General features: G+C 38.8%; 1 long non-coding RNA gene across 1 annotated transcript in view; it reads right to left on the bottom strand.

Moving 5' to 3' along the window:
- LOC138190554 (uncharacterized) overlaps positions 1-12,862 on the bottom strand; it is a 58,038-nt gene extending 45,176 nt beyond the window's left edge. The window contains exon 1 of the long non-coding RNA XR_011176587.1: positions 12,785-12,862. This is a non-coding gene — a long non-coding RNA (uncharacterized lncRNA). The remainder of the gene's footprint in view (positions 1-12,784) is intronic.
- Between the last annotated feature and the right edge of the window lie 1,023 nt (positions 12,863-13,885).

Genomic DNA, 13,885 nt, shown 5'->3' with positions numbered 1-13,885 from the left:
TGAAATTGCAAAGAAAGGCCGACAAAGAAAGAAGAACAATTTTATTTTATAACTTTTTTTTAAAATAATTGTATACCGTGGGGATGTTAATATTTTGTAAAATACTTTAACAAATGACAGAATTAGCTGATTCGAGGGTGGGTAGAAAACCCGGAAAGCTGTTTTTACCAGTTTTTTGATATTCACAAAATTTTAATCCCAACGATTAAATTTTCCAGTTTCGTGAACTGCAGTCAGAGATCAGAGTCGATGATTTCGTCTCCATAAATTTCCCTTCCTCGTTGCGGGCCGATTGGTAAATCGCCCTTCTTGAAGGGCACGAATCTGCAAGATTGAACTCCGTGGTATGGAACATGGAAAACGGTTCAGGGAAGCGGAATAAAGCGAATTCATCGAATCGCTGAAGTACAGATACGTTGAGGTCGGATTTATTTTTGAAAAACCTCAAATTCTGCAATTGGAATATCGTGGAAAGTTGATAACTGTTGAATTGACTGAATATGAATTAAAATATGGGCTTGGGTTGAAAAAATTAACGCGTTGATTTATAGTTGAACATGATTTGTTTGGGCATATAGATTTTGTTTCAGTGGAGAATGGAGGCAGATATCGTGAAAATGTTGAAACCATAAGCTATCGGTGTTTAATGAATTTAATGATCATTCATTTTATTACAGAATAATCGTACGTTCAGTATTCATCGAATTGTTGTATTCGTAAAATACGGAGACATGTATAAAAATACCAAATACTAGCCTTATGAACAATAGCTTGAATGCTGATTTTTTTAATGAATTGACAGCATGCAATTTTTAATTTTACAACATTGCATCGATATGGATCATGATCAATGACTGGCAAAATTGAATTGATTACTGAAGAAACAAAAAATCTACTTCAAATAGTCTTTTTAACACAATCAGCCATCTCAGAGTGAAATCGAAAGAGTATCATATATTTTTAACCATTTTTTAACGGTCGGAAACGAAGTGGGTTGTTGAAGCTTTTGTTTCAAAAGAGATCTTCGCTGCTTACGGACATAACAATTTGACAAACACTCAATGCTTGACTTTTTCATGATAAAATTGATAAAACGTATCGGTATTTGGCAAAACAATCTCCCGAATGAGAGAGGAAGAACAGGCTTGTTGTTTTAACGCGTTTTACGCAAATAACAATAATCGTAAAAAATTTCACTCGTCTTCCAATGTGTGCGACTAAAGGTGGAAAAGAATTACAACAACGATTAGTCGGATTTTTACGGTCATAAATATATTTCTGAAAATATTGCGCGAGATTAGCAATTTCCCTCTGACATAAGTGCACCGAAAGCTTACTCTGAAACAATATAATAAACGTGGTAAAATAATCCGAAGTGATTGAAAGCTCAAAATTGACAAAAATTGCATCGATTGACGAAAAGTATTCGAAAACAAACTCAGAGAATGTCTCGTTTCCTTCTCGTTTCGAAAATCACGGTATTTGAAAACCTCATTAACTCCACTTTTTTGCTTATCAGAACATTTTCTAAACCACAAAGCCTGTTGAATGTTCCCTGTTGGCATACTGTTCACCGATGAAGAGCTACGAGAGCGAATATCTAGCTTTGGAACTCGCTTAACGTTGGGGTTGGGAAGGGAATGCACGGATGACGAATTGCCGAGATTTGACTGAGGTTCCCATTCGACGAGTAATACGACTCATTAATCAACGCTACTACCCGTCCACAACCCTTTGGCTCACCTCTTCAGCTGGTGCGTTATAATTATGTAGCTGAAACTTGCGTCGAGCCGTTCCAACTTTGATAATATCTAAATTTTAGACGCAAGCTCAGGCTTACCAATTCCCAAAATTTTTCAAAACCGATCATCGTCACACCCACACCGGTAATAATTTCTTCCTCGAAATTCCGTTCGCTTCATCGAATTAAATCGATCCTCACAGATTCTCACTATTAACAATTCTTGCCGCGATCGTTAGGAACTATTTTTCAACTGCAGTTTTGGAATTTCAAATTGGTCCCCATAACTGCACCGTTGAGACTTCGATTTTCGGAAGGGGGCGAAACTTTCCAGACTCCAATACCTTGCACTGCGAACGAATATATATACGTGTAATAACTGGAATAGATCGATTGGGCAGAGAATTGATAGCAGCGACGGGTAGAGGGGGATGAAATTTTACAAGAATTTCATTTAACCGTAAAGACAAAAGCTAGTCCAATATGTTATCAATTACGTTGCAGAGTTGGCCGGTGGAGTCTAGGATACGGAAGTTGGAACGTTCATCAAGAGAACTCCAGAACTCCTCGGTGGCGGCGAGCCGTAGCCTCGGAGTAAAATCATGGTGTCGCCCTTTAATGGGAATATTTATGGACTTATTAAAATACCTCCAACGGCATACACCCGCTATGGAAGTAATAAAGAGCCGCGGAACGAATGAATATACCAGGACCACTAAATTACGCTCCTGCATCTAGCCCCCCCCCCCCTCCCACCCCCTCCCCCGGACTCCCACACCGGAACTTTGTAGAGAATCACCTAGCCGCCAACTTCCGCCCTTTGTGCCTCGTAAACTTTCGTAATTACAGTATTACCTCGATGCCGTGAGACGTTTCAATTTTACTTTATGACCTGCGCCGTCGCAACCTGTACCCGTAAAATTCGGCGGAGTCGTCTCTCGATATAGTGCCGCTCGATATATGCCCGCTCGTCGTACGGCCATTTTTTCTGCCTTGTACTCGGTAGCCAGGTGATTGAGTTGGTATTAAGGATGCGTGGATGTACGGTCGAAACAAAAAAAGTGGTTGAAACAAAACGAATACATTTTTTATCCTGACTGAATGATGAAATGAATATGATTGAAAAAAATTACCGCAACGTATGGGAGAAATTTTTATAACGCTTCATTTGAAAGTTAAAGAACTTGTCGTATGAAAAAAATTTAGAGAACTAACATTATTCTGTCAGTTTTCATCGTTAAATCCACGCTGCTTGTTCGATTCTGATTAACAATGGCGCATTTTATTCGTGAACGAATTACCAACGGATCGTTGAAATTAAATATACGGTAACAATAGCATGTTTATTGCATAAAAACAAGTTTATCATCTGTAAATTAAAACGATTGTATAACATATCGAATTAATTGTACCGGTCAATGAACTCAAGAAAACAATTTGTTCCACGTTATTTACAGCGTATTCATTTGTGAATAAAACGAGCTGTATTGTTAGTTAAAGTTTTTCAACTTTTGCTTAGTCGTATTTCTATTTCGATATATTTTTCAGACGACCGTACATACCGTGCATCCTTAACGCGATATTGTTTACCTCTCCAAGAAAAAACATGTCGATGAATCAATCAACTCGAGTATCTCTTTACAAGTTTGAACAGCGTGAGGTTCATAGTCAGGAATATTGAAGAGAGTATAAAAGTTTTTAATTCACTCTGAGCATCAGTTTAAGGAACGAGACACGGGGGAGTGAAAAGAGGCTTAGTTATTTCAATTCCGAGGTGAGAGGGTCAGAGGGCGATGTGTCTCGGTGGCCGATATACGGCCGCATGCCCTGAAGAGTGGAGAAGGCTTTCCGCCCAAGAATAATTGCTGATAAGGTGATTTTAATTATTTTCCGCAGGTGAAGCGCGCTGTGTTGAAGACGGACGCGTCCGTTTCAGATAAGGATAAAACAAATGGGATCCTAACGACCATTCTACCCTGGAGATTTCCTCGCAATCGGTTTATCCCTTCTACATAAGCTGCTAATCCCTTCCATCTAATACCGTTCGTTGCGAAGTACGAAGGAAATCCTTCGTCAGTTTTCGATAAAAATTTGTTTCAATTCAGTGACTGATTTTAGACACACGATAGTGTGTTATTTTCTGTACACGTTCACAGACGAAATTCCATGAGTGCAGTTTTGTTACTCTGATTTTTTTTTTTTTTTTAATACCGTTTTATCGGAAAATTTAACTATATTCATGTACACAAATAGAAATAACTGAAGCAATGAACATCGATATAAACATGAGATTGATAGTTGGAATCGTTTGTCATAGTTTGCTATAATTGCTATTTTGTGCCACAAGGGATACAAGAATTCCGATCTTGCCGGTGTGAAAGCATAAATAATATTCATGTAAAAGATCTTAAAAGTTATTAGCATCAAATCAATGTCGGGGTAGAATGAAACACATGATTTCTTCACGACTCTCATTCGATAAATTGATTTCAATAATGTTACGATTTTTCGCGCCTACATAGCTTAAAACCTGGACGACGCATGAAAAATGTTCATTCACAAAAATTTTAGGTTCTCTTGTGAACTTTTCGAGAGTAATTTTTACGGATTTTTCACACCCCGCTTCAGTGTAGTTTTGATACAAAATGCGCGCTAATTATTCGTAACTGAAAAGTTCCCTGATCGAATTCACTACAATTTATACACAGCGTGCCTTTTTCAATGCGGAAGGTTGTCTGAAAATTTCATAGTGGGCGGTGCAGTGGTTCAGAAGATATATCAAGAAATATTAACACAGTGGCGAGAATTCGGTTCAAACTTCGCCGCGCGTCAAGCAATTTGCTTGCCCTGCGCGTGGCGCTGCTGCGCAGTCGAGCGCGATCGTCGATTGTTGCGCGTGTTGTTTATAACAGTTGACGACTTTTTCTTGAGGAGCGTACTTCAGTCTGTTATTTATTAAGATTCCTGACACGATACGTTAGTTCCTTACTGCCGGACAATATTTCTGAAGCGTATTCATCCAAGGTAAGAATTCACAGATGTATCGCTTATCGTAATACCGACTGCATAACTTTCACCGTTCGTACCGCCGCATTATGGTACGTATGGATGAGAAATTTCACAGTTTCATGTAAACTATTACTTGTAACTTTTGAACTACTTTTCCACCCATTACGAAACTTATAGACAGTCTTTGGTAGTATTGAAAAAGACATGCTGTATCAAAATTTTGGCTAATTCGATTAGTGAACTATTTTGATACAGAATATTTCCGAACATTTTTCATCAAAACTATACTTTAACGGGACACGAGACATCGCATGAAATTATTTTTAGAAATTTCATACAAAGATGCGAAACTTTTTCCATATATCATCTGAATTTCAAGCTACGTTAACTTGAAAAAATGAGAAATTGTCAGAAGGTGATTTTTTGACTAGCTTGGTCAGGAAAATCTGACAAAATTCAGATTTGATGCTTTCAATACGAACTTCAAGTGTGTGATAGGGTGTAAACGTCAAAACTGGTCGGGGAAAAAATCTTTTTCGTTCGATTTGACGTAGAATCCCCCATATGTTTACGGGCCTGCATTTGTTTAATGAGTGGTTATATCATGTTTTAGCGATGATGAAAATCCACGATATAAGTGGTAAAATAAGTATAATTCAAATTCTGTATTTCTGATATGAAACGATCCAAATAATGTAACGACGTTTGCAACATATTATTAAATATTAATACATATTTCGTGAAATATAATATAACCTTCCGGCTATACCGCAAGGTATACATTATAAGTATAAAGTACTGAATAAGTTGCTGTAAGTCGGATCGCGTAACTCTCAACACCGCCTTAATTCTCTCCCTTGGCACGTAAAAAAAAAAAAAATAAATAAAAAACCAAAAACGCGAAACATATTTCTCGGTGAACAAGGATGTGATAATTTGCGAAGCCTTACTTCGTCGCAGGCTCGATCCCCAGCGGCTCTTTGGTTAACGGTCCATCGGACGCCCCGGTGATCCCGGTAATTTAGACGACCCTTGAGACCCCCGGTGCAGCAGGCTTTAAGTAAGTATGGATAGGCGTGTATAAGGGATACGTTATGCAATGTCTCCAACGTAACGTGAGGCTAATGTATTGTGGGGTGTTAAGACAAGCGGCCCGGGCATTCGCCATTAGTCTCTCAATGCAACCTTCCCCCAGGATCGGATGGATATACGAATTTACTTGCCAGACCGTCGCGTACTTGAAACGCGAGAAATATTACTTCAATTCATGCATCGCACAGCCTTTGTGCTGAGCCCATAACGTGGGAGTCTTGAAATTAGGTGCTTGGAGGTGTTGTTTGATGGGATCGTATCGCACATCGATATAATCAACACGTGAAAATCTTGTGCAAAACAGTCGGCGTTACCATCGCAATTTGTTTCTTGTAAATCTTTAAAGTTATCCGAGATCCTGAAATATTGTGAAATCGTTTATAATTTTCGAAATCACGCACAAAGCATTATCGTGATTGTGAATTTTCAAATTCTTGAAACCTCACGCGAGTTCGCAGTCCATTCCAAGAAGTCTGTAATGTCGGTTAAAGCACTCGAATACATACTTCCAGACTTATATATTTTGTTGCTGGAATTCTCGTTTTGAAATAATTTCGTTCGTAATTTCATACCGTTTTTTTTTCTTTTTTTTTTTCATCTCCTTTTTGCTCCGCTCAACTTCCAAGGTCTCTTTGTCGTCGCGTGGAATGAGAAACGGGGAACTCTTAATTAGGAACAAATAGTATTAAAAAGAACTCGGAAGCGCCCAGACGTACCTCGCAACTTACCCTTTGTAGCGTAACGCTCTAGTTTCAATTCACGCCAGTTCGCGGTAGATTCACCAGACAGGTATAATATACGTGAATTCAATTTGCATCCTTAAGAGCGTTAAGGGCCTTCCTCGCTTCGAGGATAACTCGTAAGTGCAACACACACTGATGCTCGTACAGGAAGTGAGCGCCAATGATCATTCCGTTGAAATTCTGCGGGGATTCTGCTGCAATCTCGTAGACGATCTTTGCAAGGTATCTTGCATATCGAACTCGATATTTATTACGAGAAACCTTGAATTCAATTAAAATTACCGTACTGAATTTTTTTCCTCTTTATCGTTCACTTGCGTAAGCAAACTGAGATTGCTTTTCAAGACAGCATGAATGGTGCTGTACGTGGAATGAAGAAAATTGAACCATTGCATTAATATCTGACGAGGAATTTTTAATGCAGTAGACAACTTGAAAAATTAGAATAATGAAAGAAGAAAAATGTTTGAAATTATTTTTGTAATCACTTATGTTGAATGTTCAATTGGTTTAGTTTAATGGTCGACACTGGCACTGAATGAATCGACTGAACAAGAGCACAGTAATAGCCATAAGAGTTCTAGTTACAGATTTCTGTAGCGACATTTTACCGACACTTAGATAAAAGACACGAACCCTTTTTTAGAACATTCAAGGATGGGAGATATCCCCACTTTGATTAACTTTATCGGTTATCGGATCATTTAATTGACCGACGATATCGACCCTTCAATGATTCAGTTGTTCTACTTTACCAACAATTTTCTCTACCTTCACCGTTAGTAAGGTAAAAGGGCGATGAAAAAACGAGAAAAATGCCAATACCGGCACGCTTTTAATCAAAGATGAATCAGTCAAACCTTCTGACGACGGATAAAAAGTTAAGAAAAGAGAAAAAAAACTGTTTAATAAATGTCCAGCACTGTTATTTTTGCCAATCATAGTGAACACGACTAAAACAACAACGTCTAATACTATGTAATAGAAATGGATTCAAAGAAATTCGAATAACGCGATCGTTTTGTAATCAGAACGTTAAAAATGACTTAACTCTGACTCGATTTCAGTGTTTCGCTCGTTTTTTATGAAAAATCATTCAAAAAATGTCACATTACAGTGTAGCGTAAACTGTGTAGGAACGTCTGTTGTAGTGTGCTTTAAAAAATGTATCGTCATCCAGTACGCCAACAACTATCTATTGAAACTATTTCAGACAATCCTCGAAAATCTTTCCAACCAAAATAAAAAAAAAAAGCATAAGCCAAAATACGTGCCAGAGCTTAATAATTTTTAGCATAATTTTCGAAATGCTTTTATCTACTTTCTCAACTTTCGATTCAGTCAGTCCAGCCCATTCATCCCTGAACTCGGAAAACTGCTCGACGTTTTTACAATTTGATTCACCTATGAATGCAACACGGCCTTGGTTCGAAATGGACTCGAAAGCGATCGAGGAGGAGATGGATCAAGTCCAGGAGCAGGTGGTGGTGGAACCCACAAATCCCGTGACGTCACTTCCCACCCGTCACGCTCCGACAACCGTATTTTAAGGCCGGCGGGATACACTCGGCAAGCCGGTCCAAGTCTGCCATGACGCCGAACGACCTGGAGCTTCGAAACTTCAAACTTCCTGCATAAAATTAAGACTCGAGAGCCGTGAAGCTTCCCAGCTTCACGCTCCGCCCTTCTTCGACCCCCCTTTTGCCAAACCTACACCCTGTGTCACGTATCGCCGAAAGTTTCACCTAGCTATAGCCAAACTTCCGCAAGGTTCAGGCGTCCTCTCACTTTTTACGCCGTGGTCGGTTCAACTCACCATTCCGAAGATTTACTGGAATGAAAATCCGCCGGACTTGTTATTTTCGATCGATATTATTCTAGTTCATTCAATAGCAATTTTCTTTCTTTTTGAAGTGAAAACTTCTTCAGCGGCGCTTGGCACTTTTGTAGATGGGTACAAAATGTTAGACTCGCGTCAGATCCGTAGCGCGTCAGATCCGTAGCCTGATCGAAAAAGCGTAAGACGGATGGAGGGGGTAATATCCCCCTCTCTTTCTACCGTACGGTGAAAATGTATGCCTGCTCCGTCTGTCCCGTTTAAGTGACGCTGGGCGCCTGCGCGTGTGTGTTTGTACTACAGCCTGCTACGCGCATCCACAGATGATGACTGCTGATGGGTCAATCGTCTGTATGCTTGTGAAATTCGTGTACATAAAGTGCTTATAAGATGGAAATGGAAGAAAGTGCATTTATTAACGAAAAAAGGGACGAAGAAATGTCGAAAGAAAATTAGTGAGTAGTTTATAAAAATATACACATGTACCCACACATTATAGATGTAATATTTGTGATATATTGATAATTTATAGCATTAACCTATATATACGCGCGACAAATTATAGCGACATATTTGAGGGAAATCGTTTCTTTTTTAATAATACATTAAAGCAATGCGCGCGTGACTCATTGGTTCTTGACATTAGGAGTATCAATTGTGATACTGACCACATTGGCTTATCCAGTGCTTTGCTAATCGAGTGTGAAAACGTGTATTACGTATAAAATCATAAAAATTACGATACCAAACAAATAATTTCAAATGAAAATAAATGAAATAAAATAATAATAAATAATCTTCGTTTTTCAGAGAAACAAAAGAATAAAAGGAATAAAAATCGTAAATATCAATGTGCATGGCGTCAGCGTAGAAAAAATTTGAAAAAAAAGATTAGAAGGAAGAAAAAGAAGAAGAAAAAAGAAAAATACATCGTGAAAATCAAAGGGCATATTATTTATGTAATATAAATTGTCACGTTTGCCTATGATAGCGCAATGAATGAATATTGTATTTTACCACATAAATGATAGTACTTTTATACTGATAAATAAAACAATTCGTGCGAAATTATTCCCTAACCATTCCAACATATTCAAAAATGCACAACGTTGATGTTTAAGTTTTCACTTCTGCCGGCACTCCCGGAGTGCAGCCCGTCCTTTTTTTTTAACTCGGATTTCAAACCTTTATACTTCTAATTGATCAGTCTCGCCCTCCTGCCCACTTCTTCACCCCTTGCCGGTAAAGTAGGTTTGAAACCTCTTCGAACACGGAACTGCGATTTTTGTTTGTCGAATTAGTCTCAAAACGAGCTATGACCTTGTTTCATAAAAAGTCGACAGGCTTACGATCAAGGAATCGAAGGAAGATTTCTACCTCTCGTCACTGAATTCACGAATATAGGACCACCTCACACTCGTTCCTCTAAATCCCAAAAGTTTATTCCACGGAACCTGGTCTGCCCAAATCATTCAGGCACTTTCCTCTAACCCAACGTTTGTATACTCCAGAATCTCGTTCTCGCAGTCGACGTTGAACGTCTGATAATTCTTCTGCATCGAGGCGTGAATGAAGTCCCGTGGTAAATATCCCATGACAGTGACGAAACACAGAGGGAAGAGGGTTGATGGAGGAGAAGACGTACGAAACTCACGCATGTGGATAGGAGAGAGAGAGAGAGAGAGAAAGAGTGAGGGAAATGTCTGTGGGTGAAAAAATTTTCACCTTCTTCCGTTCGCGAATCATTTCATAGGCGTATCTTTCATGTGCGTGAACACTGTTTTCCGAGTTCCCTCGGTTTTTCCCTCGGGAAAGGGCTTCGAGGATGGAACCGATGTGTATCTGCCATTAGTGCTCGCCAGAGTGGAAATCGGGCTTTCAACGGTTTTGCCGGGCTGCACGAATTCCAACATTCAGTTTGCAATGTTGTAAAAAATTGTATTGCGCGTTTTTTCTCGCGACAAGATATGTTTTCGTATTTTAAAATAACCTCCAAGCGCTGAACACTTGCCTACAGCAACACAACGATTTATGTCCGATATCGGGTGATAAATAAGTGAGGCGATGCCATTTCGCATAATTATTTGAGGTAAAAAATTTTCTAAGAGCAATATTCCATACGTAAACTGAAAAGCGTTATTTGCAGATTGTGTTGATTATTGAATGTTTCAATGACCCGGTCATGGTCATAAAAATTTTGAATTAGATATATTTTACAACTTTTTTCATTGGTTAGTCGATTACTCATAATTAGTGTATATTTTGAGAATTTTAACTACGAGAGAACCGATTGAATGTGCAAGCTGCATAATTTCAGAACAGAAGAACGTAACATTGTCATAAAGTTGTAGTTATATTACGAGGAGGTAGAATTTATTCACCTCTATCAAGAGCTTAAGCTTCTACACTGAGAGAAATATTTAGTTACAAACATTTTTATTTTTTACCACAATCGAAAAATATAGTTCTAGGTACAAAATGAAAATTAGTTTTATAGCTGTTACCGGAAAGTCTGGTTTCCGTTACTATTCTTTCTCATTACGATCACTGTTACTATACTTTCTTGTAATTGTTGCAAAAATTTAATGGGTGTGCAAGGATAAATTGACGTTAAAACCTTGTTTAACTAAAAAGGTAGAGTAAACCGAACAAACTGATTTTGCATTGCAATTACCAAAAAAGGATCGACGATAGTGCAAAATGGTTACGCGTACCTTGTTTTTCACAATTCCAACAATATTCAAACAGTTTTTTCAACGATACCTGTTTCACTGAATTTTTCTAGTTACTATAAGAAATGAAATTTTTCTCAGTGTATAGCCGAGTCTGATCAAAACTTAAATTTCGCCCCGGGTATTATTTCAGATAGAAACACGTGTGTTATACTGTGTACAAGAATATTGACACACTGGATGCGGTCAGTCGTAAGTCACAATTCGCGGTGAGTAGGTTCTGTGAAGCCTTCTCTGTTTACTATCTCGACTTACGGATCGCTTTAAAGTGAATCGGAAAGCATTTACGTAGTGTGTGAGTGTGATGCCAGTACAGGAGAGCGATCAAGGATAAATTGAAAGAAACAAAGGTATAGTCGTCGTATGATTATAATTATCATTACCATTTATTAAACCTTTCCCGACTCCCACTTGAGAATTTTGCTCCCCTCGATTGCCGGAAGACCTCGACACCGAACAACACGACCCTGTGTCAATACAAACAGCGAGCTAGGTCGATCAGATGGCCAAGATAAGGTGGCAATAATAAAATCACCTTCCTGGCATCGAATAAATGATTATTTTCAGTAAATAACACGAATCGATTCAGTGAGACAAACGGCACCCGTTTGGCTGGATTTTCGATTTAGCTCGTAGCTGTTGGAAATCTTGACGATCCGTGTTACAACATTAATGTTATTGTTGAAAAACCAACAATGAACCGTGGTCGGATAATAATTTACAAGAATAGCTCAAAGATTCTTTAATTGGTTATAAACAGTTGCAATCTGCAAACCTGCTTTAAGAAAGTCTGAGAATTTGCCAATCTTTCGGAACATATATGACAATGACCTTACACGAAAAATGGATAGAATTTTACTGAACAATACTCAGCATATCTATTTTAATTTTGTTTCTTAGAATCAGAGAAGTTCGAGTTTGTAACGATTTTAGGGGTTGTTCTAAAATCTGCGAGATAAAATCAAATGAATACGAAAAGACAGCAAATAAAACATATAGAAACTAACAGACAATACATAGTCTCTGGTTTGCGGTAAGCGCGAGACGAAGAGTGATAATATTCAGAATAGCAAAAGATAATTTCGTGATTAAGAAAAGTAAAATACTCAAGAGGATTAAGGCGCAGCGTACTACAAACCAGAGAGACTGCGGACAACTACGATCAGCGGTATTAGCGAAGAAAACAATGGAAAAGGTGTTATTCAATACGGCGCAATATTCCAAAGTCAAAAGAACGACGAGTTATGCCGCGCAGCGATGTAAGATCGCTCACGCGGTACACTTACTGAGATTAATTACTCGGGAGAGAATCGGTAAAGAAACAGTTATTAGTTAACCGGCGAAAGTGTAAAGAAATAGTAATGCTCAGTAGCTGATGTGAGAATTGATAAATTAGCAGACACCGGTGGTTCCAAAGGCTAAGAAATAATTACATCTCAAAATAAGCTAAGCGGCATCAAGCGGGTCAATTGTCTTTTCTTTCAATTCGGTGTAAGTGAAACGATGTTACAGTGCTTCTATACAGCGATATTAGATACTTAGGGTATTCTAGAAGAGAGGGATAATTAAATAAAGCATGTATTGCAAGTAATTTCGTGGCTTCGCAAAACAGAAAAGGAACCTCACTTACGTAAAAAGAAGATAGAAACTGGTACAGGATACTAGAAGATGCGACAATGATAACGGAAAACTTCACTAGCGAGAACACGTCTGTCTGTTGCGAAAACTGAACGTATAGTGTCGAGACGAGCGGTGATCCTGGCGATTTTCGTAGTGCTGCTGTCACGTGATTCTTCCTCAAATTTGCGTTATTCTAATTGGGCTAGCAGGTCGCGTAGGTGTGGTCTACAGGTAGGGCGGCGATAATCCTTCGTCGCTTGTATTCTTCTCTTTTGCTGACAGGTATCGAGGTATAGACACACGTCGGGTGGTGGTCGGAGGGGCTTCCATCAGCTGTGCCGTATCGTTGTCGAGAGAGGAAGTCGTACCCCTCATGTGTTGCGCTATTCGAAGTGTGCGAGTCGATTGCGTTACCGATGTTTCGGAGTTGCGACCGATCATGCTTCGCTCCTTGCTTTACTGGTACTCTCCGTTGTGACTATCTCGTTGTAACTAGTCGTTCTTTTTGGAGTATTGGCCTCAGACGTGCTTTCCTTTTTTTTTTAGCGATACTCTGTAAACAGGGAAGTGCGATATTTAAACCATGTGACTGGCTATGAAATACCACGTCACAATATATGTATAAAATATAAGACGGTGAATATGTATAAAAATGGATAAAGGGTTGTGAATGAATTATTTTTCCTTCCTCACTGTATTCTGTTTCAAATTTTCACCTCGTCAGGATCTACGCTTCGACTCACGTAACTTAGACACGTCTTATTATAATTAATGAAATACGGACATCTACCGAGCCTTCGCTCTTTTTGACCAAAGCTCGTCTCTCTCTCTCTCTCTCTCTCTGTGTTTCTTTGTCTCTTATTCTATTTCAAATATAAATTGTCACAAGTACAAAAACAGAAAATGAATTCACCCCGTGTGATTTTCACTCAATATTTTCTGTGCATTCCACCAAGTTTTACGCAATATTTATGCGTCTATGCATGCGGTGAAAGGTACGCGAATTTCCCATTTCATGCGTACATACCTGCGCGATCAGATTATCGTACGTCGCGGTCGTGCAATCACCCCGGGATTAACTGCGATACCATTGGCTAATGGGAACCGACCG

The sequence above is a fragment of the Neodiprion pinetum genome, chromosome 3, assembly GCF_021155775.2.
Source record: "Neodiprion pinetum isolate iyNeoPine1 chromosome 3, iyNeoPine1.2, whole genome shotgun sequence".
Lineage (NCBI taxonomy): Eukaryota > Metazoa > Arthropoda > Insecta > Hymenoptera > Diprionidae > Neodiprion > Neodiprion pinetum.
This window is presented reverse-complemented; position numbering and strand designations above follow the sequence as displayed.